The 24,948-nt window shown below is 39.7% G+C and overlaps 1 long non-coding RNA gene across 1 annotated transcript in view; it reads left to right on the top strand.

The window, feature by feature from the left end:
- The window catches only part of LOC133385196 (uncharacterized), a 60,918-nt gene extending 46,276 nt beyond the window's left edge, over positions 1 to 14,642 (top strand). Inside the window, exon 3 of the long non-coding RNA XR_009762811.1 lies at positions 14,578 to 14,642. This is a non-coding gene — a long non-coding RNA (uncharacterized LOC133385196). The remainder of the gene's footprint in view (positions 1 to 14,577) is intronic.
- Positions 14,643 to 24,948: the final 10,306 nt, after the last annotated feature.

Below are 24,948 nucleotides of genomic sequence, written 5' to 3'. Positions count from 1 at the left end.
ACAACCAGAGAAGCAGGTCAGGGCTGCCAGGTTCATGGCCTGAGACTGATCCTGTATCTTTAGGAGAAGAGAAAGTCAGCCAAGTGCAGGTTTTCTTGCAACACTGTAATGAGAAAAACCACAAGGTGGGATTCTCCCTTCCCCCTGCACAACCTTTAAAGATACGGAAGACCTCTTGGAGGCCAGGCCTGGCAACCAAGAGGTCTTCTGTATCTTTAAAAGTTGTGTAAGGGGAAGAGAGAATTCCACCTTGTGGTTTTTCCCATTAGAGTTGCAGGAACACCTGCACTTGGCTGACTTTCTCTTCTCCTAAAGATACAGGATCAGTCTCAGACCATGAACCTGGTAACCCTAAAGCAGGTGGAGTGCTGATGAGATTGCTGTGAAAAAGAGCATTCCATTGCTGTTTCTCCTCAGCAAATTGCTCCTTCCTGAATGTGCTTTGCCTAGGACAAGTGTGGGGAACCTGTGGCCCTCAAGGTGTTGTTGGACTCCAACTCCCATCAGCCCCAGCCACTGCAGCCAATGGTGAGGGATGATGGGAGTTAATGCAACAACATTCCAAGTGCCACACATTCCTCATCCCTGGCCTAGAAGAAGTCACCATTGCTCTGCTCTCAAACTGGCTACAAAAAGATACCCAGAGTCACAGTTCTCAAAACAACTGGAGAGGAACACAGAGACTAGATGGGAATAGCAGATGCCAAAGCCATGTTGAAAAAATGAGTGGAAGAAAGAAAAGAAGTCCAACAGATGTCCAGAAACAGTTTATTATGAAAAACAATGCTGTAGCCATTTCATTATAGCATGCTAAAATATCCAAGCCACACACATTTATGAGATCAAAAACAGTGGAGATCAAGGCTCTGTGTATTGCATAATATGGAAGCAGAAGCTCTTCTGAGAAAAACTAGTGGCAAGGGAGAGGAGATGGGTATTAGGCCCATGTGCAAAATAAATTCCATGCTGTAGCTCCTACATGCACTCAGCCTAGTAAGACTTTATTGAAAAAACAACCTGAGGCGACTGGACTTCAACCAGAACACAACTCAGCCAGTTATTCTTGGCTGGCATAACTGTCCCTGAGGGCCTGTTACCAAACCAGCAGAATTTAAAGCAGGCTAGGATTGGGATAGAAAAGGGGGAAATAGCTTAAAATCACCTTTGTTCCATATTCACATTTTTTCTGAGCCAAGTCCATTGCAGCACCCCTAAGTCTGATTGGGGGACCCTCTAGTGCAGATTTAGGAGTGGAGCTGCAGGGAAGAGGGGAAACTGCTGAGAATTGCTTTCCTCCCCATTCTGCTGATGGAGGTCTTACACTGAACCACACTATTGAATACAACCCTTGGAGCTTATTTGTGTTGGGATAAGCAAGCTTGCATGCTTTTAATAGGGAGATGTCCCGTCTAGCCAGACACCTCTATGCTTGTTTACTGTGATGTCAGTTCCTATTGATAGGTGTTATTTCCCTTCTTGTCTTCCTCTTCTTGTTAAGAGATGCTGTTCTCTTATAAGCATAATACTTCATTAAGCCACAGGAGAGAGTTTTGCTGTTGTTTTTGCAACCAAGCTCTTCTCAGACCAGCAACAAAGAATGTATTTGCAAGACAATAAAGCTTTTACCAGAAAAATGCCAAAGCTAAGTGCTCTTAATTTTCAACAATGGTAAGATAGAATAAAAATTGCACTAGAAGCAAATGAAGTTTATTCCCGTATTGAAAACCCAAAACCAGAGGGAGATGGCCAAGGGATAAGAGATTGGGAAAAGAAAAATGCCATTGCAAAAGCTATTATTTTTGATTTTCTGGAAGATGAGCAGCTGATTCACATAAGGGAATATAGTGCAGCTAAAGAAATGCTGGAGGGCCTTCAAGCCTCATTTGGCTTTACAAGTTTCAAATCTCAAACAGTATGGATCAGAGAGATGGTGAAACAGACTGGAATCAAAGAAAGATTGTGAAAAGCATATAACTTCTTTGATTACTATATTTGATAAACTGAAGTCAATTGAAGTCCCTGCCATGGATTTTGATTTATCAGAAATTGACATATAGACCTTTGAATTCAGGTTACACAGTCCCCCTAAGTACTCAATAGCCATCAACCTGGCTCAATACTAGCATGTTTCCCTATGACATCCAGAGCTTGGAAAAGTTACTTTTTTGAACTACAACTCCCATCAGCCCAATCCAGTGGCCATGCTGGCTGGGGCTGATGGGAGTTGTAGTTCAAAAAAAGTAACTTTCCCAAGCTCTGAGACATCAGAATGGTTAAAAGTGTACTGGTCCTCATGCATGCTGATAGGATATTGTTATTGAGGTTAACAATCTGCCCAATTCACAAGTACCTTGCACAGGCAATGCCCTATTTTGCTTATGTTTCAGCATATGGATTCAGTTTCATGTTGTGTTCCTAGCAGACACAGGGACAAAATCATTCCATGAAGAGCCTTTCCTAAGTCAGTCACTGACTGGCTTTTTCTAGCACAGCCATTGATGAATATTTTAAATATAGCATATGGCTTTGCTTCTCAGCCTGGACACTCCAGGATTTCAAAACTGAGACTGGCACAAGTACTGATTTTCCCTATTGTGGGGGTCACATGCAGTCCCCCATCAACATCAACATGACGTCCACCCTCTTTAGCCCCCAGCTAAAGCCCATCCTGCTCTCTGATCACAACCTGCCTCCCGGAGAGATGCTCCGCCTTCAGAACAATGGACACACAGGCCTACCGAGGCTTGAGTCCTGGAGCCTTGCAGCTGGCAGGTGCTCCCCCCGCCCCCCCCCGGCAAGAAGGAGAGGCAAGAGAAATGGCGACAAGCCACACCAGGGGAGCAACAACCTTTTATCTGCTTGCCGCTCTCCTTCATGGTCAACATAATTTCAGTTTTCTGACACTTTCATAGAGCGGGGAGGGCTGCATACGGGCTTCCCTTGGTGAATTCTGACTTTCATACTGTGTTTATGAAAATGTTTATGTATATGGATATTGTTTAAGTATTTTGCTTTGTAAATTAATTTGATGTTTTTATTGTACCTTGTGTATTCTATTATAAACCACAATGAGATCTTTTAGTAAGCAGTCTATAAACGGAAATAATAATAATAATATTAATAAGTAATGGCTGCTTGAAATGATATCTAGAATTAAGTCTGCCCCTTAAGAGAACACACACACTCACACAGTTAGCTGCAGCTGAGCCTTAGGAAGGTTATACATTTTTTTTTTTTCAATAATTTTTATTCAGATTTTCATAAAACATACAAGACAAAATCATAAAACATTCAAAGACAAAAAACAAAATCAAAAATAGTTAAACAAAAAGAAAAAAAGAAAAAAAAAAACAAAAATAAAAAATAAAGAGTAAAATATTGACTTCCCATTTGTCAAAGATCAAATCAGTTATAAGTCTATAATATATAACAATCCTGTCTCTTAAGTCATATTATAAAATCACTTTCCTCCAGTAGTTATCTTACTTAATCATCAAATCTCATAAACATTACTTTATTCTTTCCACAAAAAGTCAAAGAGAGGTTTCAATTCTTTAAGAAATATATCTATCAATTTTTTTTTCCAGATAAGCATATCGATTAATCCATCTCATTACTAATTATGATAATCTTATTGTCATAACCATAGTCAAAATAAACATTTCAATTAATCCATCACATCAGAATCTGTTAGGTTCAATAATTTCAGTAGCCATTGTTCTATTATCTCTATTAGTTCCATTTTCCATCTTCCATCTTCAGTAGTCTTGTTAAGTCCAGTAATTTCAATATCCAATCTTCCATTATCAGTATTCCATAATAATCTTGCTGTCAAAGCCATAGTCATATAGTAAGAGTCTGATGGGAATTACCTCTATCCCAAATATTTTCTTGCCATCCATTCTGAATAGGTTGCTGAAATACTGCTGTAAAATCATATCTCTGTTCTTTTTTTCAAAATACACTGGGTCATCTCTTAAAAGTTTTTCCATTGTCACATGGCTGCAGTTAATTCCATAGATTTTCTCTATATTGGGCTCCATCACATCATTCCAGTCCAGAAGATTATCCATGCCATTGATAACTTTATCTCTAGAATCTTCATTCATTTCTTCAGAGATAACATTGAGTTCCAAACAATAGATTTTATTTCTAAAGTCCATAGACTCCAAATCTTGTTCCTGTTCCACGTTGGTTCCAATCTCCGGGATCTCCTCTCTCACAGGGACCCCTATTCCAGTCTCCAGGGTCTCCTCTCTCACAGGGACCCCTGTTCCAATCTCCGGGGTCTCCTCTCTCACAGGGACCCCTTCCAGGGTCACCTCTCTCACAGGGACCCTTATATCTTTAATCTCCTGCTTCATTTTACTCAATTCAATTTTCATTATCTCAATCTCATCCATTATTTTCTGAAACATAGTTATTTCCAGATTTTCAGCCACTTTCTTAATTGCCATTTTAAAAGAAAAATATAGGAAAACCACTTCTTATTTCAGCAACAATTGGGTTAATACTCCAAACTTGGTGACATCACAGTATAAACAGAGCAGACAGCCTTATCTCTCCAATAGTTAAGTAAACAAAATGCAGTTCCCAGGATCGAAACAATTAATGGCAATCGTCAAGAAACAGATTCGTCAAAATAAAATAGACCAAAAAGAGAGTAGTCTCAAAACAGTATAATATTTTTCAAAATAAAAATCTGGAATAGAAATCCCTCTTCTGTGTATATCTTTAGAATGCAAATCCAGGACAGCTTTTTGCAACAAAAACAGAGATAAGCTATTAATTAGTGCGTAGCAGAGAGAAGTTATGGCTCCCCAGTGAGATGTCAAAAACTGATCAATCTGGCAAATCTCTTTTAAACAGCAACAATTTAAGTCAAGTAAAAGAAAAATATAGAAAGAAGGGTGCTTGCCTGTTAGTGCGTTCTCTCTTAGAAGATAAGATGAACGTTCGCTTTAACAGATAGAGCTTGCTGTTGAAAATCCGTCCCACCTTCGTCGGCTGGACCTCGTCCCATAAATTAATGAGATCTGGTCGTCCCAACAAAAATAGGCTTTGAGGTTAATCTCTTCGTTTCTCCCTACCCGGGAGAAGTTTAATCAGTCAAAAAAAAAAAAGAAAAAACTGACTGATATATCTGAATAAGCTTCTTTTGAGGCAGGAGCCCGTCTCAAAAGCAGGCACAGGCTAAGTCACCCTTCCCGGAAGTCAGGAAGGTTATACATTTGAAAGGTACTGTGCAGTGGCATTTTGTGTATCCTTAGGATTATCTTTTTTGCATCAAGAAACTAAGAAGGTCACCACAGGATTGTTCTAATTCCATCATTTTTGCTTTGTTTTACTGAGGTAGTCACCATTTGATTTCTGTTTATGATTATAGAGGGTGAGAATTCTATGTGTGTGTGTGCATGTATGCATGTTCGTGATATGTTTGCCAGTAAAAATGGCAGATTTTATTGCTGTGTTTGTAAAATCTTTTTAGATCTCTTAAAATGAATTTTGGTTGATTTTTTTAATTACAGGAGTCATAATTTCAGGACAGAGAAAGAGAATAAAACATGAATTGTGAGGTACCACAACATATGATTAAACCTTCTTAGTCTATAGAATGTAGAAAAAGGTCAGTGGTTAATGGGCCTGGACACTTGGCTACGTTCCTGAAGAGTATATAAATCCTAGACATATTCATTTGAAAACATGTCCTCTTGATTTAAGTGGAACTTAATTCCTAATGTGTATTCATAGCAATGTAGCCTAGACTGAATCTGTCTGGATCACACATCTGATAATAAACCTCAGTCACATCAGTTAAATGAGATCTTGGTTCATTCATCAGGAAAGTTAGTCAAACAGAAAGTTGGATGAATAACTCTCTTGTATACAACAGGCCAAAAAAGGCCTGATTTATTATTTCTATGAAATCAAGTATGTAGTTGCCAGTTAAGACTCAGGGCCTTTCCAAATTATAGTTCTGAAGCACTTCTTCAATGCATTTTCCTTCACAGGAAACAAGATCCCCTTGCTAATACAATGCTCCATGATCCCCACTTCTCAGAGAAGTAGGACATCCCAAGGTGAGACTTTTATAGGGTCAGTTTCCTGTAAAGAATGCTGAGTGGGCAGTGGGGTGAGGCAGATGTACAGAGTACTAGTTTTTAAAATGGTGTCTGCATCCTTATAGCTCCCAAGGGAGGCTGTGTGGATCCAGAATTGGCATCCACAGTCACTTAAGGACCCACTGTTAAAGACCTTATCTTCGAAGACAATCTTACTCGGCCATGAGTGATCGCCAATGAAAATGAGCTCCCAAGGCTGCTCCTTGCTGACCAGTTGCAAAAACTCAAGTTGACTTTCTTTCACTGGCCTACATTCTAAGACTGAAAAACTGTTTTTACATATTGTCATGAGTGTGACCAATTTTCTTAGCTCTAGGACTACCTATTCCCACTAAGCAAGCAACTTTAACAAGCAAGGTATATAAAAGCCTAAAGAGGTAGACATCTCATCACTTGACACAACACAGTAGCGCTCCCATAATATTACCATAGCTATGCCATCCATTATAAGGACTCCTGCTCTTCAGCTAAAAAAGGTTCCCAGAGTGGCTTACAGATTAATATGGGCAAGGCAAGACAGTCCCTGCCCTCAGACTTACAATCTAAAAAGACATGACGCAAAAGGAAAATGGATTGGGAGAGAGGAGGAAACAATTACATTCAGGTTCTTAGTACAAGTTCTTCTAATGACCAGCTACAGTGGAAAAGTTCAAAGAGAGGTGGAGCCAAAAGTTGCTGGTATCTTAGCTGCACCAATGGAGTTCTCCTTTATTCCTTCTTTTCCCTCCTCTGTTACAGCCTGCTATTACAATTGAGGGAGAGAGGAGCCTAACTACTACTGGCCGTGGCCAACTGAATTGGAGCAGTATGCTGTAGAGCTTTTCTTCTGAAGACAATTCTTGCTTGGTCACTGAGTGGGTTCTAGGCATATCTTCAATATGCAAACTAATATGCTTGAACTAAAATGTGGGCTTGCCTTCTGTGCTAGTTTTTTGATAAGATTGATAGAGTAATTCTCTACTTTAAAGAAACGCAAGATGAGAAAGCTCTCTGCATCATCCTTTGTGTATATAATAACTTGTGGTTTAGGACACAGGTAGGGATGGGGAAATTTTTTATTCTGTTCACGTGAACCTACCTATTTTGCACTTTCTAAAACAATACACCAACTGAAACACAGCTATGTTTCAAAATTCACGTGTCTCCAGATTTCACATTTTCACAATGCAGTTCTCCAGTCAAGTAATGTGTACAAAAATAATACACTAGGCTAGAGTGTCCAAAAAATTCATAGTGAAAATAAAATAAAAATCCATTCTTTTAGGGAAAATTGCATTGCAAAAATGTGTGTATTCGGCAAAATTGCATACAAACTTGTATACTAGGAGAAATTTGCACTAAAATGCTGATGAATTTTCATCAGATTTTTAAAAAATAAAATACCCACTGATGTAGAAATATGGAGGGCTGAACTTAAGACTGGAAAAATGAGAAACTGAGCAAAACAGAAATCGAGAGATTTGCCCATCCCTAGACATAGATAACCTAATTTGCAATCACATTGTCTGGTATTCCTGCCTGACATTGGTGAGTGCTTGTTAAAATCAAAGGAATAACTATGGCTGGGGTGGGAAATCTTTTGCAGCCCAAGGGCCTCGTTATTTCACAGAGAAACATCCAGGAGCCGCATGCCAGCAGTCACCAGAGCCATAGCAAACGTGAGCAGACATAGGTGAAAGTGGGCAGCGTAATGGATGTGACTCCTACCTTTGTACAGTAGGCTACATTCCACATACACACAAGTCAGAGGTTTCAGTACCCACACAATTCCCCATCCTGCCAAGCAAAAGGTATTATCACAGTCCCAGGATACATTCCAGCCAAGCAAAAGCATTGAGGAGGACACAAAGGAGGGGCAGTGAACAGTGTGGCCTGAGGAGAGAGGGTGTGGCCTAGGAAGAGTCCCAAGGGCCCAACAGAGAAGCCTGGAAGGTTGGCCACATTTGGTCCACAAGCCTGAGGTCCCCACCACTGGACTATGGACTCAGTCATTCAAAGGACCACCATTAAGATCCATCCCATTTGAGAAGGTGAGAATAAGGTGGGGAGAAAGAGTGGATAAATGTATACCAAATCAATAAATAATTACTAGGGCTTCCCATGGGCATCTAGTTGAGAACAGTGGTGCTAGACTAATGGGCCTTCTTTTATTCTTATGAAAAGCCCCTACCTGGAACACCAAACCAGGGCTGTATGAATATTGCTGTTTCCTTGTTGAACTTTTTAAAATTTGTTTTCACATTTTTCAAATGCCTGTACGTTTCTGATTCCCTCAACAAATCCACAACTGTACTTTTTATTTTTTTTATTTTTTATGTCAGAGAGTTGTGTAAGAGTTATTTTTTGTTCTGCTCCACAATCTTGGCTACTCCACATTTAGCCATACAGGCAACAGACTTGGTGAATCTACCCTGGATACAGGGAATTCCCTTTTTAAGCATTTGGCAAACATCCCAGAAGTATTTGGAGGTCCATATAGAAACATTCTTTGCAAAGTGTGTCCTCTTTCCTGAATTTTTAAACAGCTGGTGGCAGCGTCTACTCTTAACAGGAGACAATAACGTTTCTGAAAATATTTGTAAGCTACATTTTTTACATGAGAAAATGGGATCCGCTTTAACAAATCTCAGTTCAGAAAACTTCTAGTTCAATCAATAATATATTTATCTTTGGAGAGTACAAGCTGTTTTTAAAAAAATTAAAATAAGATAAGCTGTTTTTATTAATAATCTGTATTAATATATACATAGATGTACAATCATATATCATTTTTAGTACAGTCCATTTTCCGTTGTTCCCTGTGAAACTGTTAGTTTAATCTTCTGATATTCATCTTGTAGCAGTGGAAAACTATGATAGGAGATGGTGGGTATAAAACTAGAAAATCCTGCAAGTGCTATTTAGTAGTAGTGTCTGATCTCGATAACAGACCAAAGAAATTGAAAATAACTCAGCTTTTGATTAGAATAGAGTTGCCTCAGAAAGAATTTGCAAGCTGAATGCTGTGATCAAAAAAATTAAGAATGCCAAGAGAAAAATGTCAGTTGTTTTTCTTAATTTGCACATATCTGGATGTATATTTTGTACGTTTTCTTGAAGGGCTGATTGGAGGGAATGGCTGAGCTAACAGGAGATGGAGGGGAAACGGTGTGCAGAAGAGAGGGAATGGCTGCCATAGTGCAGATATTTACCTTCTAGCTGTGTTAAGCTCTATCTAGTTTCTGTTAAACTCTTCACAGGCAATACGAGGCAAGGTGAGGGAATCTCAGCTGGGACACCATCATCCTTGTGATTCCATATTGTAAAACTGGGGTCTGCAGGAGGACTGCTAAAATGGTCAAGCCAGTTCCTTTTTATTAAGTAAATAGCCATGACCAAGTCTAAGTTCCCCCTTTTGTAATGTAAGCAAGGACAATATGTTGCCACAGGAACTAAATAGGTGGAGACACTTCAAATAAGGCCCAAGAGAGTGTCTTCCTTCTCCCTTCCTGGGTTGGAAGTGATGTCATTGAAATGCAATAATTTTGGAAGTGGGCCAAACATATGAAAGACAATGTGTATGGTAATTTACAAGTGACAGGCTTCTCCTTCACACATACACCCAGGGATGTGGGAGATACTTCCCTGTGAGGCTATCACACACTACTGAAGAGTATGTATGACAACTGCAATAATGCTGACATAGCAGTGGCATGAGATTGTGCCTTGCAGAATGTATTCATGTGACTTGGTTTATATGTATCTGTTAAGATAAGGTGAAAACTCTAGACTGGAGAAGAAGACAGCTTTAGAGTGTAAGACGTTTGATCATTCTGCTTGGATATTTATTCCTTCCTTCCTTTTTAGGAACATAGGAAGTTGACTTATGTCAAGTCAGACCATTGGTCCACCCAGCTCAGTATTGTCCACACTGACTAGCGGCAGCTCTCCAGGGTTTCAGACATTGGATATTCTCAGCCCTAGTTGGAGAGGCCAGGCATTGAATCTGGGATCTTCTGAAATCAATGCATATACTCTGCCACTGAGCTGTGGCCCTTATGGAGAGACCATAGCCCAATAGTAGAGCAGCTGCTGCACATGCAAGAAGTCCCAGGTTCAATCCCTGCCACTTCCAGGAGAGTTGCTGCCAGTCAGAGTAGACAGTCCTGGCCTAGATGGACCAATGGTCTGACAACTTCCTAATTTTTAAATGCCCTTCAGCAAGTAGAGATTCCAGAGTGGTTTATAATACATTATATAAAACAACTACAAACTCACAAAAACAAAACACAGATTATAAAGTTACAAAAACCAAACTAAAGCAGCAACCTAAAGTTTTCTATAGATTAAAAAAAATCATTACACACTATAGATATAACAGCAACAGTATTAAAACCTTAAACAATCAAAGCAAATTCCTCCTGAAGCCTGGGTGAACAAGTCTGTCCTAACCTGACACCAGAAGTCCAATACTGTAGGGGCCATCTCCTACTCTAGGGAGAGGTAATTCCAGATTCAGGGTGCTGCTACTGTGAAGGATCTAGCCCAGGTCATCTGATATGGGGAGAGATGTACTGTCAATTATCTGGGTCCCAAGTCATTTAGGGTAAATCTGGGTCCCAAGTCATTTAGGGCTAATTTGTATTAACACTTTATAATGGACAGATGCTGAAGAACTGGTATTATATAACTCGGTCCAGATGCATCTGTCAGCACTCTGGTGGCTATGTTCTGCACTAACTGAAGTTTCTGTACTGTCTTCAAGGGTAGCCCTATGTAGAACACATTGCAGTAGTCTAAATGTGAGGTCAGTAGAGCATGGATTACAGTGGCAAAGCTAACCTAGTCCAGGAATGCTGGCTGGGGCTGATGGGAGTTGTAGTTCAAAAAAGTAACTTTTCCAAGCTCTGGTGAGTGTGACTCCATCTAGAACAGGCCATTCATCCAATTCTAGGACATGGGAGCCACTGACCAACAGTGCCTTCATCTTGTCAGGATTCAGTTTCAGTTTCACATGTGTAGGGCTGACCCTCATCCAACGCATTACTACCTCCAGGCACCACTTCAGCACCAATGCAGCTTCCTGTGGTACACAGGAAGTATGGAGAAGTGGAGCTAGGTGCCACCTGCTGATTGGTCATTTATGCATGTTTTTGTTCAGCCTTTCAAATAATTCGTAGCTAATCCGAAATGTGCAACAATTTATTACTATATTTGCTTTCTTAATCACTGTGCAATCAGTCAATATACAGTAGTCTCCAATCCTGTATAACAGGATTAGAAAAATATGTGAATTCTTGTTATGCTTAACAGAGCTCCTAAGACGCCCTAAGTGCAACAAGTGATATTGTTCGTTGCAACACAAAAGACTTATAAACAAAGGAGTCTTTATTTTAGAAAATATTTCCATTGCAATTAGTAATAGAAAGTCCATAAAAGGGTATAAATTGGCTCTTTCATTTCAGAAGAAAAATAAAATACCCACCCACTTGGTAGCACACATAGTAAGAGTCCAAAGTGAGCAGTTTGTTTGAGGCATTTACAGTTTTAGGCAGACACTCAAGAAAAAGAGGGTAGGGGAGGAGAGGATGAAATCAGAGGGGAGGACCTAGAAGCTATATGTTGTGCAATGTAATCATAATGGTGCTGTATTTGAATTATATAGCCACAGATTAAACAGAAGCAAGGGGCTAGCATGTTTGCTTAATATGCAGTTGGAAAAGGACAGGGAGGTGGGGAAGGGCTGTGTGTGAGAAAAAGTTAATCCTGTGAACTCTTCCAGATCTATTTTTTGTGTTCCTGTTATTCACATGGGAAAATAACTGGGCATTCCAACCACATCATTTGGCAGAAGCCAAATCTAAATGCTCCAGTTGGAGTTTCAATAAATCAGCACAGAAATTGGCACAGTCACATTATAAACTCTGGGGCATTCGCTTGACTACCCTTTAGATCCCTCTTTTGTCACGAGGCAGTGCCTTTTAAAATCAGGAACTGTTGACGAAGAAGCCAAGGATTTATTTTCACTCTAATAAGAACAAGCGACATATTATTTAGCATGTGTGAAGGACAGGAGTGTGTGTGGCAGATTAAAAACATAGAACAGAAGGCCAGCATTTTCAGTACTTTGAACAGGACCAGATATTTATTTTCTTTCTGAGCCCAGGACTGGGTCTTTCATGATGCCTGTGGGGAGGGGGAGTAGTTGATAAGACAGACATCCTGGCATTGGTAATCAAATTAGCAAGGTATGTGTGGGGTTGTTGCACACTTCCAGGCCCAGTTTCATTTTGAGTGTGGAGGTGGAACCTGTGTAGATGTGGTTGATCAAAGGGAGAAGAAATTTTGAGTTAAGCAAAGCTCTGCATTTATAAAACCTAAGAAACATACAGATACTTTAAATGTCTGAGTGCCTGCACCAGTGGAATACTGGAGGAACTTGTAAAACTTGCTGCAACAGTATTTAGAACGGAGCATGTGGTGTGAAAGACTCCTTTTCCTAACATTTTGGCTTCTTGTTTTTCTCCACCCACCACATCTCTGAAATATATCGTATATGTAATGGTTAACCATACTACTGCCCTGCCTTACTTTATGTTTGTTGCTATTTTGTGTTTTTATTATGTTTTTATATTGATTGTGTATTTTTATTGTTTTTATTATATTTGTAAGCTGTGCTGAGCTCTGTTTTTAACAGCAGAAGGGCAGGATATAAATCTTCTTAATCAATCAATAAATATTCCATAGTGTTGGAAACTAGAGTCTAGGCATTTCAGGCTGAAAATGTTGCTTAAAAAAAAAGATTTCTCACATCTTTCCCCAGTTTTTGGTGGTAATTCCTAGGCACAAAAACAAAACTGGACAATCCAAATATTAATATGCAAATAATTTGCATAATATGCAAATATGCAAATAATTTGAATAATTTGCAAATATGCCTGCCCAGATTTGTGGAACTGGAATATGGCAACCCTACACAGAAGCCTCACATTGGTAGCAAAATTGTACTGCTGCCCATGCAAGGCCTCTCCTGGTCTCGTCTCCTTCACCCTGTTTCAGTCTGAGAAAGGGCCAGGGGGAGTTCTTTGTGAGAGTGATGCGTTCTGGATGAGGTGGCTGTCTCCCCAGCCACCAGTATGCCATAGTGGCTAGAAGTTTTGTTTAAACTTAGGTAAAATTACTTAAGTTTAAACAAGACATATAGCTATAACTGTTTTTACTTGTGACAGAAGTGGATTAAATTTTCAGGCTGATCTATAGTAGGTCAAATCTGCCAAATTATAGGTAAATATATCCAAGGGCTTTTGTGCTGGGCACCTTCAGAGTGTTTTTTAGTGGTTTTTTTAAAAGAAACATCTATAACTTTTTAAATTTTGGAATAGAATTGGATGAAATTTATAGGCAAGGTCATTATGAGGGCATGAATCCTGTCAAATTTCTGAAGGATAGCTTCAGCAGCTTTCCTGCAAGGGCTGCCTTTATAGTAAGGAATCAGTTAATCTACCCTAGTATTTTATGGGCAATTGGTCTGAAAATTGCAGACATAAGCGAGGTGCCCCTGGGTAAAAAACCTGCCAAACTAAGTACAGATAGATCCAGTGACTTTAATGCTAGATACCTTTAAAGTTACTTCAGGGGCAGAACTAAAAAGAATTCACTTTCTGGATAAAACCATACCCTCTGATTAAAGCTTTACCTGGCAGTCAAATAAAGCTCTCTCTCTGCCTTCTCCTTTTCTGGTGTTGTTCTTTATATGGTAAGGTTAGAAGCAGTACTTTCATTTTTAGCAGACACATTTAGCAGATTTTTGATGTCTTGGTTGTTGAGGCTCCACAAAACACTTCAGGAACTCATGTTGCCTTGTATAGAGCCCGCTTTACCACACTGACAAACCCAAAATCCCTCTGAAGCACCTCATTTCAGCTTACTATGCTTACTATGGACATCTAGGGATGGAAAGATCTGTCTATTTTAGTTCTCAGTTTATTTTTCCAATGTTAAATCCAGTTCTCTACATTTCTTTAGCAATCTGCAAATTTTTCTTTAAAAAAATCCTCATGAAAATTCTCCACCATTTTAGTGCGAATTTCTCAAACTAAACACATTTTTGTAGGCAGTTTTGACAAAGGTACAAATTTTTGCAAGCCATTTCTCATCATTTCTTGCCTTTTTGCATGTTATTTTCATGCATGTATTCATTTTTATGCGCACTTTCCCCTAATATATGCATTTTTGTAAATGTTGTTTAATGGCGAACTGCATCCCAAAATTCTAATAAATGTGAAATTCAAAGGATGGCTGTGTTTTGGTTCTCATATTGTTTCGGAAATGGTGAATTTGATAAATTCTGCTTGAAATGCGAAGTGAATCAAAATTCTCACCTATCCCTATGGACAGCAACTTATACTGAACAAAATCTGATCATTATTGGTCATGAGTAATGCTTTTATTATACCATTCGCCTTTCCCATCCCAGGAATGGAATGCCTGACTGCCCAACTCTACTCACCTCAAGTAAGGAGTATTTACAAAAGGTACTTGATGTGAGTACATTTTCTAATCTGTTTGCCAGGAGAAAACCTTTGAATTTGCATGCCGCTGCATATCTTTTCCGTATTCTTTGAATGGTGTCATGCAAAATTGTAGGGAACTAATCAGATGTCTCATTTGCCATGCTCTTTAAATGTATGTTGAATGTACTTTAAATGTATGGCGAGAAACTGTCCCAGGAACAATTAGTCACAAGATTACCATCATTCTGGATTTGATCTGAACTCTCTGAACTTTCAAATATCATCTCCAGGCCACTGCATGACAGCAGTTAATTCTCACCAGTACAGTCTTGTGCTTATATATTAATGAAAGCTCAAATTAAAACTCAGCACTCTGTATATAGGAAGATTTGGATCTTAGTTGCTGTACAGACTATTTATTTAAAGCTTCAATATTTAAAAAAGGAAGATGCAGTAACAGGAAGCGAAGAGACAGATCACCTCCATTTGATTGAAAGTGTCCTAAGTGACATGCCCACGCAATAAAATGTAAGGAAGTTAAGTTAATGGAAGGTTGGCTGCTGTGAGAACAGGATGCTGGACTAGATGGGCCACTGGCCTGATCCAGGAGGCTCTTCTTATGTTCTTAAGGGAAGTCTTCTATACCCTCCTTCCGATATATCTACCTCTCCAGAAGGTTGGAGTCTGCTCTGGAATAATCTGGAATGCATCTCTGGGGGGGCTGATAGGGACAGGGAAAATTGACTAAAACAGTGCTTGAATCCTAACAAGTTAACTTATGAAAGTTCACAGAAGGCTAGTTTCCTGTTCCCTCCTTTCTCCAGCCATCCCCCATTCTCCATTGTTCAGGGAGACCCTGCCCCAATTCTCCAGGGAGGTTCTTTGGGGGTTGCAGGTGACAACAGTGAGAGAAGACAAAAAACTTTATTTCTGTGAGCGTCCTTATCTTAGGATCGCAGCCTATGCTTTTAATTTTCTAGGCTTTCATTACCTTCCTCTTTCAACAAGCCTTTTAAGTAGAGACCTTATCCTAGTCTGTGTCTGTGCTGGAGCTGTTTTTTAAGATGTTTTAAAAGATTTTGATATTTTGTTGTTAAAGATGTTTTGTTTTTAATATTTTTAGTCAAAAAAACTTTGTTCATAAGATGATCAGTTGCCATATATTTACTTTCTATCACTTTAGGCAAATAGTGGAAGATGAAAACGAATGATCAGTGGTAGGTCATCATATGGTGATTAATGCTGGCATCTTGAAAGTTGGAATCCACCCCTCAACATAAAAAACACTAAGATTTTCACTTGTGCACAAAGTTTAGAATAACTCTATTGTTGACAATGGTACCCTAGAAGTTGTGTTTCATTAGTTCAGTTGCTGGAGAGGTATGTTAATTGCTGAAGGCTTTTCTGGGCCAGAGCTGAGGGTATATGTGGCTCAATATGCTGCTCTTAATATGCTGCTCAAAGACATTGCATGTGAGTCATTGATCTTAATGGAAATAAAAAAAAATATTTTGGTAGTATTGGGCAAAAAGAATATTTCTCACCAGCCTCGAGAATGTATCTGCAATTCACTTACTGAACAACTGGGAATATGGACAAGATTTTATTTTAGGACCTCTTCACGAACAAGTCTTGTCTTTTATAGCAAAGAAAAATTATGGTTAATATTGTAATACTAAATGTCAACAAAAATCAGAAAAAGAAAAATAGTCCTTGATGAGGATAACAAGAAGAAAACAAAGATCAAGGTGTGAACACACTAAAAACAATATGCAAATAAGTGCTGAAGTAAAAAAGAATATCTAATGAAGGACAGAATGTACCAATATGCCCAAAATAAAATATTTAGGCACTTTTAATAGATGGGTATGCTGTATATGGTTGTTAATGAATAAAATATAATAAAAACATAGTACAAAAGTACAAGAACAATAATATAGAGGTAGTGACTACAAAATATACAGAACATAAACACTGAGCAAAAACATTTTTTCACATCAGAAATAAATACAGTAAGAATGTCAATAAAATGCACACCAAGAAAACTGGATTGCAATGAAGGTGCCTTGTATGCACACCAAAATAAATAAATGTAACAAAGGAGCTAGACGCGTTTCGACTTTAAGGAAGTCACTCTTGGATGAGACCGATTATCTGGATCCATTTCAGTCAGGTTTCAGGCCTGGTTTTGGCACGGAAACAGCCTTGGTCGCCCTGTATGATGACCTCTGTCCGGAGAGAGACAGGGGGAGTGTGACTCTGTTGATTCTCCTTGATCTCTCTGTGGCTTTCGATACCATCGACCATGGTATTCTTCTGGGAAGACTGGCTGAGTTGGGAGTGGGAGGGACTGCATTGCAGTGGTTCCACTCCTACTTGGCAGGTCGGCTCCAGAAGGTGGTGCTTGGGAAACATTGCTCAACACCCTGGACTCTCCAGTATGGGGTTCCCCCATACTGTTCAACATCTACATGAAACCGTTGGGTTTGGTCATCCGGAGTTTTGGAGTGCGTTGCCATCAGTATGCTGATGACACGCAGCTCTATTTCTCCTTTTCATCTTCTTCAGGTGAGGCTGTCAATGTGCTGAACCGGTGCCTGGCTGTGACAATGGACTGGATGAGGGCTAATAAACTGAGGCTCAATCCAGTCAAGACTGAGATGCTGCTAGTGGGTGGTTCATCCTGTCCTGGATGGGGCCGCGCTCCCCCTGAAGGAGCAGGTTTGTAGCTTATGGGTTCTCCTAGAACCATCTCTGTCACTTGAGGCTCAGATAACTTCAGTGGCACAGAGTGCCTTCTACCAACTTTGGTTGGTGGCCCAGCTACGCCCCTATCCGGACAGGGATAACCTGGCTTCAGTTGTCCATGCTCTGGTAACCTCCAAGTTAATTACTGCAATGCTTTCTACGTGGGGCTGCCTTTGAAGATGGTTTGGAAGCTGCAGCTTGTGCAAAATGCAGCAGCCAGATTGGTAACAGGGACCAGATGGTTCGAACATGAAAAACCAATTCTGACCTACTTGCATTAGCTGCCTGTATGTTTCCGAGCTTGATTCAATGTGTTGGTTTTAAACTACAAAGCCTTACACGGCTTAGGACCACAATACCTGATGGAACACCTCTCCCGACATGAACCCACTCATACACTATGCTCAACATCAAAGGTCCTCCTCCGGGTGCCTACTCCAAGGGAAGCTGGGAGGATGGCAACAAGGGAGAGGGCCTTCTCAGTGGTGGCCTCCAAATTGTGGAATGATCTGCTTGAGGAGGTGCGCCTGGTGCCAACACTGTTATCTTTTTGGTGCCAGGTTAAGACTTTCCTCTTCTCTCAGGCATTTTAGCATGTGTTTTTAAATGGCTTTTTAAAAATGTGTTTTTTAAAATTTGCGTATTTGTTTTTAATGTTTTTAATTGTTGTAAACCGCCCAGAGAGCTTCGGCTATGGGGCAGTATATGAATGCAATAAATAAATAAAACAGTCTTCCTCAGTGATTTCTCCTTAAAACAATTTGTGCTATTCAATTCACTGCTGCTGCTGCTGCTACAATTAACATATATAAATGTTTGCAGTCCTTTTATGAGGCATCAGAATGTAAGCCCACTGGTCAGATTGTAAGTAAAATAAATACAGTGCTGATTGCTTGCATTTACATGTTATTGTCTCAAAAGCAGCACTTCCACACTTCCCCCATTCCTCCGCCCGCCACCCCAAGAAAAGAGATGAGCATGCAATACCCATGGCCACCAACCTCCTCCTCCTATCTGTGTAACTAAGGAAAACTGTGTTCTGTCATTCAGTGCAAAGTATCAGTGTCCTCCACATAGATGTTGATACACAAACACACCCCAAGAACAGCAGTACATAGAATAAAACCTCATTTATTACAATCGGTGTAAGTGCAATCCAGTGCATAGTTTCCTGCGAGTAAACACCATTGAACTCAGTGGTGCTTACTTTGACTGCATAGACTCCACAAGTTAAAGATATTGAGCTTTAACAAAGTATCTTATGCCAGCTGAAATATAACCTTTAGCTTTTAATTAGAAATGTAAACAATATTGCTTGTGTGAACCCCATTTAAGAAAAGAAGTATCCAGGCTCTTCTTTCTTAATTTCCTCGTTCTGTGACTATGCTAATCAGTCACAAGCTAACTTGAAAGCCTCACTATCACCTCATGCACTTGCCAGAGCAAGGAGGGCCTATTGATTACCGTTGCACTCCAGCAGATTATTTTTATTTATTAGATTTCTTACCCTTTACCATAAGGCCCCAGGATAGATTACAACAATCAAATATACAATTATAAGACAAATAAAACAGATACAACCCTAAAACTAAAAAACCTGTAAAAACAATTAGAAACAGTTCCATATATTAAACAATTAAAAATAATTCCATATATAAACACAATACAACCATTTAAAAACAATTCCATATATAATTCCATACTAAATGTCACTGCATATAATACACACATACAATATTAGTAAGGAATTAAGCATTTTGGAAGACACTGAAGTTGAGCCTATACTCTCAAGGCAATGATTCAACACATACACACACACACACACGAGTCTCCTAATCATACACATGTAAACCTACCCTATCTTCTTTCCCTCTCTCTCACATACACATATTGTCCTGCCCAGAGTCCATGAGACGAGATGGAGATGAGACTGGAATTAATTCTTGTTTTATTAGAGTAATGATTACATCAAAAGCAGTGCGCTTCAAAGATCTCTCTATGCTGACTCACTACTGACCCTAACTAGACTACTTAACCATGCTCCGCAGTGTGTGGAGTAAGTTGACTCAGCACCCTAATCAGGGGGGTGCCGCCTCAAATAGGAAAGGTCTTTGCCTGTAATCTGACTCCTTTGAAGTTACACCTTCTGACCGACCCACTTCTTGCGGCATCTTGCGTGGGGTGAGTGGAGGTGAGCCTCCGCCTGCTCATCTGACAGCGCAGGCTCACTAGGTGCCGGCTCGACTTCAGGGGGTAGGGAACCCACTGGCGGGGAAGCATTTGAAGTGCCAGGCTGGGAGTCCTGGGGGGAATGGAGTTGGTGCAGCTCTGTTGGGGCGCTTGTAGATAGAGTGAGCTCTGTGTTGACAGGAGGACTGTCAGTGGGAACTGGCGGGCTGTCAACTTCACCCCTTCCCTCAATGCTCTCAAAAACCCTCATCCACCTCTGGCTCCTCTCCCTGATCTATCTGGGGAAGCTGGGGCTTGACCGACTCCTCTCCCTGCTCCTCCTGGGGGAGTTGGGGCTCAACACATATTTATTTATTATACTTATATACCGCCCCATAGCCAAAGCTCTCTGGGCAGTTTACAGTAACTAAAACATTAAAACAAATATTAAAAATTAAAACATTAAAAACACATCTTTTAAAAACATTTTAAAACACAATTCAAAAATTTAAAACAATTTAAATTTAAAACATATGTACATTCACCCCACCTTCTCTCTGTCTTCCTAAATGCCACCTTCTTTTGGCAACTGATAAGGGTTCAGAGTTGATGGGGGGCTGCCCTAGCAACACTGTTGGGGAGCAGCTGTGCAAACGAGCCAGACCAGCCAAATGTAGTGCACGTTCCTAACTTTGTTTTCACTGCATGCTGCTTTTAACATCTGGACTCCAGAGCAAGCAAAAGAAGAACTGACCAGTCTCCTCCTCATCTCTGTTGTCCCAAGAGCAGCATCAGCCAGGCATAGGCCCATTTCACAGTACTGTACAATTTCCCATGAAATTAAACTAAAAGCAAACATTTTCCATTTTCAAGGTTGAGAACGGTGGCAGAACATACCAGTATCAATGCTTTCAACTATTCTAGTTTTAGTCTAGTTTCCAGCAAAAGCAGAATGCAAAAATAAACTGACATTCATGTAAAATCCTGTTATGTCTTTTCTTTATTATTAGAGGATAGATGTCTACAGTGATGGGCAGAAGTCATGCTTAACCAGATTATGACAACATTACGCATCAACGCCATCACTTTGTCCAATTGTTTGTTCTTGTTTTCCAGGCAATACTAATCATTTCAAGCATTGTTGATATATTTGCTACAAAATTCGCTTTGCTGAAAAGAGATAAGTACTCTTAAAGTACTGTGGGTAACAGATTGTGGCACGCAAAATGAACCAACTTAAATATGTGTTGTGGCTAATATAAAATTTGAAAGATGTGGTGGAATAAGCTCAGAAAAATGTTCTTCCTTAAAGTTCATCTATAAATTCTCAATGTAGATTGACAGAACAGACCTTATGCATAAGTAAGGAAGTACAAACCAGAAGGTTATGTACTGTACCTCTTAAAACAACTCGGCCAGTCGTGGGTTCTATGAACCTTGATTAGGGGGTGGCGTTTGCTGTTCCATCTGAGGCAGCAAAATGTCTTGGGTTAGTCCTCAATGTATGAATATTCACCCCCCCACACACACACACTATCTGCCTTTGATCTGCCTGTCTTCCACACAGCACAACTCGAATACAGCACATGCACAGATCTTTACACTAAGGCTAGAAAGTTGATTAAAATGAATCCACTACATAGGTCAGAGGTGGCTACCAGTTTGGGAGCCTGACATGACTCCTCAAACAACTTTTCCTGGCCCTCCACTAATCTTGATGGCAAGAACAAAAATTAAAAATAATAATAGAAGCACAATGCTGGGCAATACCATCCCCCTCAACTAAGAGTATGTGGGGTGAACACACCTACTGCTGATATGTGGCTCCCTGAGTCAGTCAATGATGGATGCGGCCCTTAGGCCAGATAAGGCTACTTTTCCCTGTGATAGTGATCTCAGGTCTAACTGCAAATTCCTGTTATTTTCACACTGTCTCTTATTTTGAGGGACAAAATAGAATATCATTTCATTTTCATTCATTTTATTTTATTTTAAATTATATCCTGTCTACTTAAATAAGAATCCAAAGTAGGTTCATTAATTAAAAAAGTTAAGCTATAATTAACCAATGGATATTTGTTAGAAAACATTATCTTTTGTTTTAGAGTTAGAATGTTATTTATAATTACATCTCACATATTAGGTCGCCACCCCCACCCTGACTGGCACAGTGTGAGAATTTGTTTTGCCTTGCCAACATAGATTCCACACTCCTGTGGAATTTAAAGTGTGGGCTGTAATAATGCTGCTTCTTTTATATCCTATCACATCCCCAGCCATACTTGCTGCTGCCTGCCAGCCAATTAATTATAACAGATGGACATGTTGTCTAAAAAATTATTTGGACACCTCTCCCCTAGCATGCTGCTTTTATATTTATATGATATGCAAACATGTCCTATGGGATGCTGGCCTTAAAAAAAAGTATATGCACACATATATTGGGTGGATAAGTCAGTTCTCTGTTATTCCAAATGAGGAATCTTCCCAGTTTGACACATAACCATGAGTAATACTGCCTAATTAAAAACACAAGAAAAAGGTTTGATAGTTTGGAACTGACAGAGCAATCCCATACATGTCTACTCAGAAGTTAGACCCATTGGGTTCAATGGAACTTATTCTCACGTAACTATGTATAGGATTGCAGCCTGACTGCAATCCAATAACACCTATCTGGGAGTAGGTCCCATTGAACCCAATGGAGCTTACTTCTGAGTAAACATGCATTGGATTGCAGCCTTTGTATGTAATCTTATATACACTTACTTGAGGGTAAGTCTCATGGACCTCCATGGGTTTCCTTCTGAGCAGACAAGTACACATTTACACTGCACAGCTTTATAGTTCCTGCTTTCTAAAAAGAAGTCCAGGAATTATTTCTAATACTGGAGATTTAAAGCATGCAATAAAATGGTTATGAAGTGCATTGCTGAAACAAAAAACCCTGTACAATATAATTGGTTTTTCAAAGAAGGGATTCAAAAGTATTTTTAAAACTCTCCAAACTTTGAAAACTATTTTCCCACTATATAAGCATAAAGAAGATAAACTAGGATGTGGTACATATTAGCACTTGAGCTTCAGAAATTGTTTGTAGGTTTACTTACTCTTGGTAAAGTGGGACTACATGTGACAGCAACAGACCTGAGTCTTCATGCCATACACCCATTAAGGGCTTATCCACACAACGATTTACTGTGTCTTAGGGTTGCCAGGTTCAATCCCTGAGACTGATCCTGTATCTTCAGGAGAAAAGAAAGTCAGCCAAGTGCAGGTGTTCTTGCAACCCTGTAATGGGAAAAACCACAAGGTGGAATTCTCCCTCCCCCCTGAACAACTTTTAAAGATACAAAAGACCTCTTGGAAGCTGGGCCTAGCAACCAAGAGGTCTTCTGTATCTTTAAAAGTTGTGGAGAGGGAAGGGAGAATTCCACCTTGTGGTTTTTCCCATTACAGGGTTGCAAGAACACCTGCACTTGGCTGACTTTCTTTTCTCCTAAAGATACAGGATCAGTCTCAGGGATTGAACCTGGCACCCTAGCCTAGATGGATAATGGAGAGTATCAAATATATAGAAATCTATGACTTTTGTGTGGCTGAAATGTAGCCTACTTCAAAAAAATTAAGAGTCACATCTATTGCTTTGCCTACTTTTTCTTGGGAGCTGCCCTCAACTGGGATTTGGCCCTGCTACAGTTGTTCATGAGACTGTGGCCCGCAGGCTGAAAAAAATTCCCTCATTCCTGTCCTAGGAATAAACAAATAATTTTTAGCAGTGTACACATATGTTAAAACAAAGATTTAAAAAAATTAATAATCCCTAACCAGCAATTTATTATAATGTACATATAGAGGTCTGGGACAAAAAAATTAAATAAAATCCCTTGTCTAAACATCAGTATGCAATCTTTGTTACTCCAATATCAATAGCATCCAGTCATAACCTTTGATGCAATATATTAAAAATCCTGTTACAAATACAATTTCTCAAATCTCATCTATAGTAGAGCCAAAACAGAGACATATAGCATAAAAACAACCACGGCAAATCGGCACACACAGTTTAAATTCAAATTTTAAATCAAAACCATCAGACTATTTTGATGAACAAGACAGATTTGCATCTCAACGCTTTTATAACTGCACAGTTATAAATGAATACAGGCTGTTCAAACCAGTATTGAAAAGTTACTTTAACAACGTATAGTTAAAACTCATACAAGCAAAAACTAAAAATATATTCAGATATGTACAATCTTTACTAAAATTTTTACAAATAACAATGATTCTGTATGTTTGTGTCTTTTCTACATGTAATGTAGAACTTGTAATGTTTGTATATTACATTTTACATGCTTCACACCAGCCCTATTTAGGCATTTTTCTATCCAAGCTGCTGACCCCACCCCAAAAATATCCATGTGTTGCAGGCAGAGCTGAAGGCAGGGAAGCCTTCTGAACATTTTTAGGCTGTCTTTGTGAGCTGCAGACTGTCCCCCAGTGTGTGGACAGCATGGGGTCAGGAGTCAGCTCACCAGCTTACCAGGCCTGGGCGATGGGAGTGACCCCCCCCCCCCAGCTATGCTTCCCTCCCCGGATTTTTTTGGGAAATTGTCTTCCTTTTAATTTGTGACATGAAAGACAACCACCTTAATTTAAAGAATGACAGCTTGTTTAGGAACAGGAGCAATTTAAGAATAAGACCCTCTGAAAAATTCAGTGAATAAGACAGGGCAAGCGCACAACAAAAGCCTCATCTGGAAGGGCCTCCCAAAGTCTGCTCACACAAGACTTTCCCTGACTGAGCATGGAGTTTTCATGATCACAATCACCCTATAATTACTTAAGTGATCCTGAAAAAAACCCAGCTTGTATAATAACATGACCCTTGAAGAGTTAAGTATTAGTACTAGACATTACAGGCTAGAGTTAGACTCCATCCCTTGGATTTTCCTTTGCTCTGCTTTTTATTTTCAGTTGTGCTGTCTACCAAGCCAGCAACAAAGAAGCATGTTTATTTGCCTATAGTAAGAAGTAAGAGTTTATTTTGTAGTTATTATAATGGGTAGAACGGGATTGGGTGCTTATTGCTCACCCAAGCAAACATTTTCCCCCGAGATGCAAAAAAGTTAAAATATTGTAAATGCATCACAGTAGCTAGAGAGGGTGGTGGAGACCACTTTGTGTGCCAAGTACAAACACAGTATACACACACACACATACACATTGTCATCTTTCACCTCCACAGTTCTTTATCTCCATTCTGCTGCTCCCTTCTCCTCCTTTACCCACGTTCTTGCACTCCAGCTCCTTTCTCCCTCCACTCCATTCTTCTCCACCACCATCCACTGTTTTCTCCACTCCAGCCCTGTGTCGCTCTCCACCTCCTCCCTCGTCGCCTCCTCCCCACCTCC

Source organism: Rhineura floridana, chromosome 5, assembly GCF_030035675.1.
Source record: "Rhineura floridana isolate rRhiFlo1 chromosome 5, rRhiFlo1.hap2, whole genome shotgun sequence".
Classification (NCBI taxonomy): Eukaryota; Metazoa; Chordata; class Lepidosauria; order Squamata; family Rhineuridae; genus Rhineura; species Rhineura floridana.
Note: the sequence above shows the minus strand (reverse complement) of the source record. Positions and strands in the feature narration are given on the sequence as shown.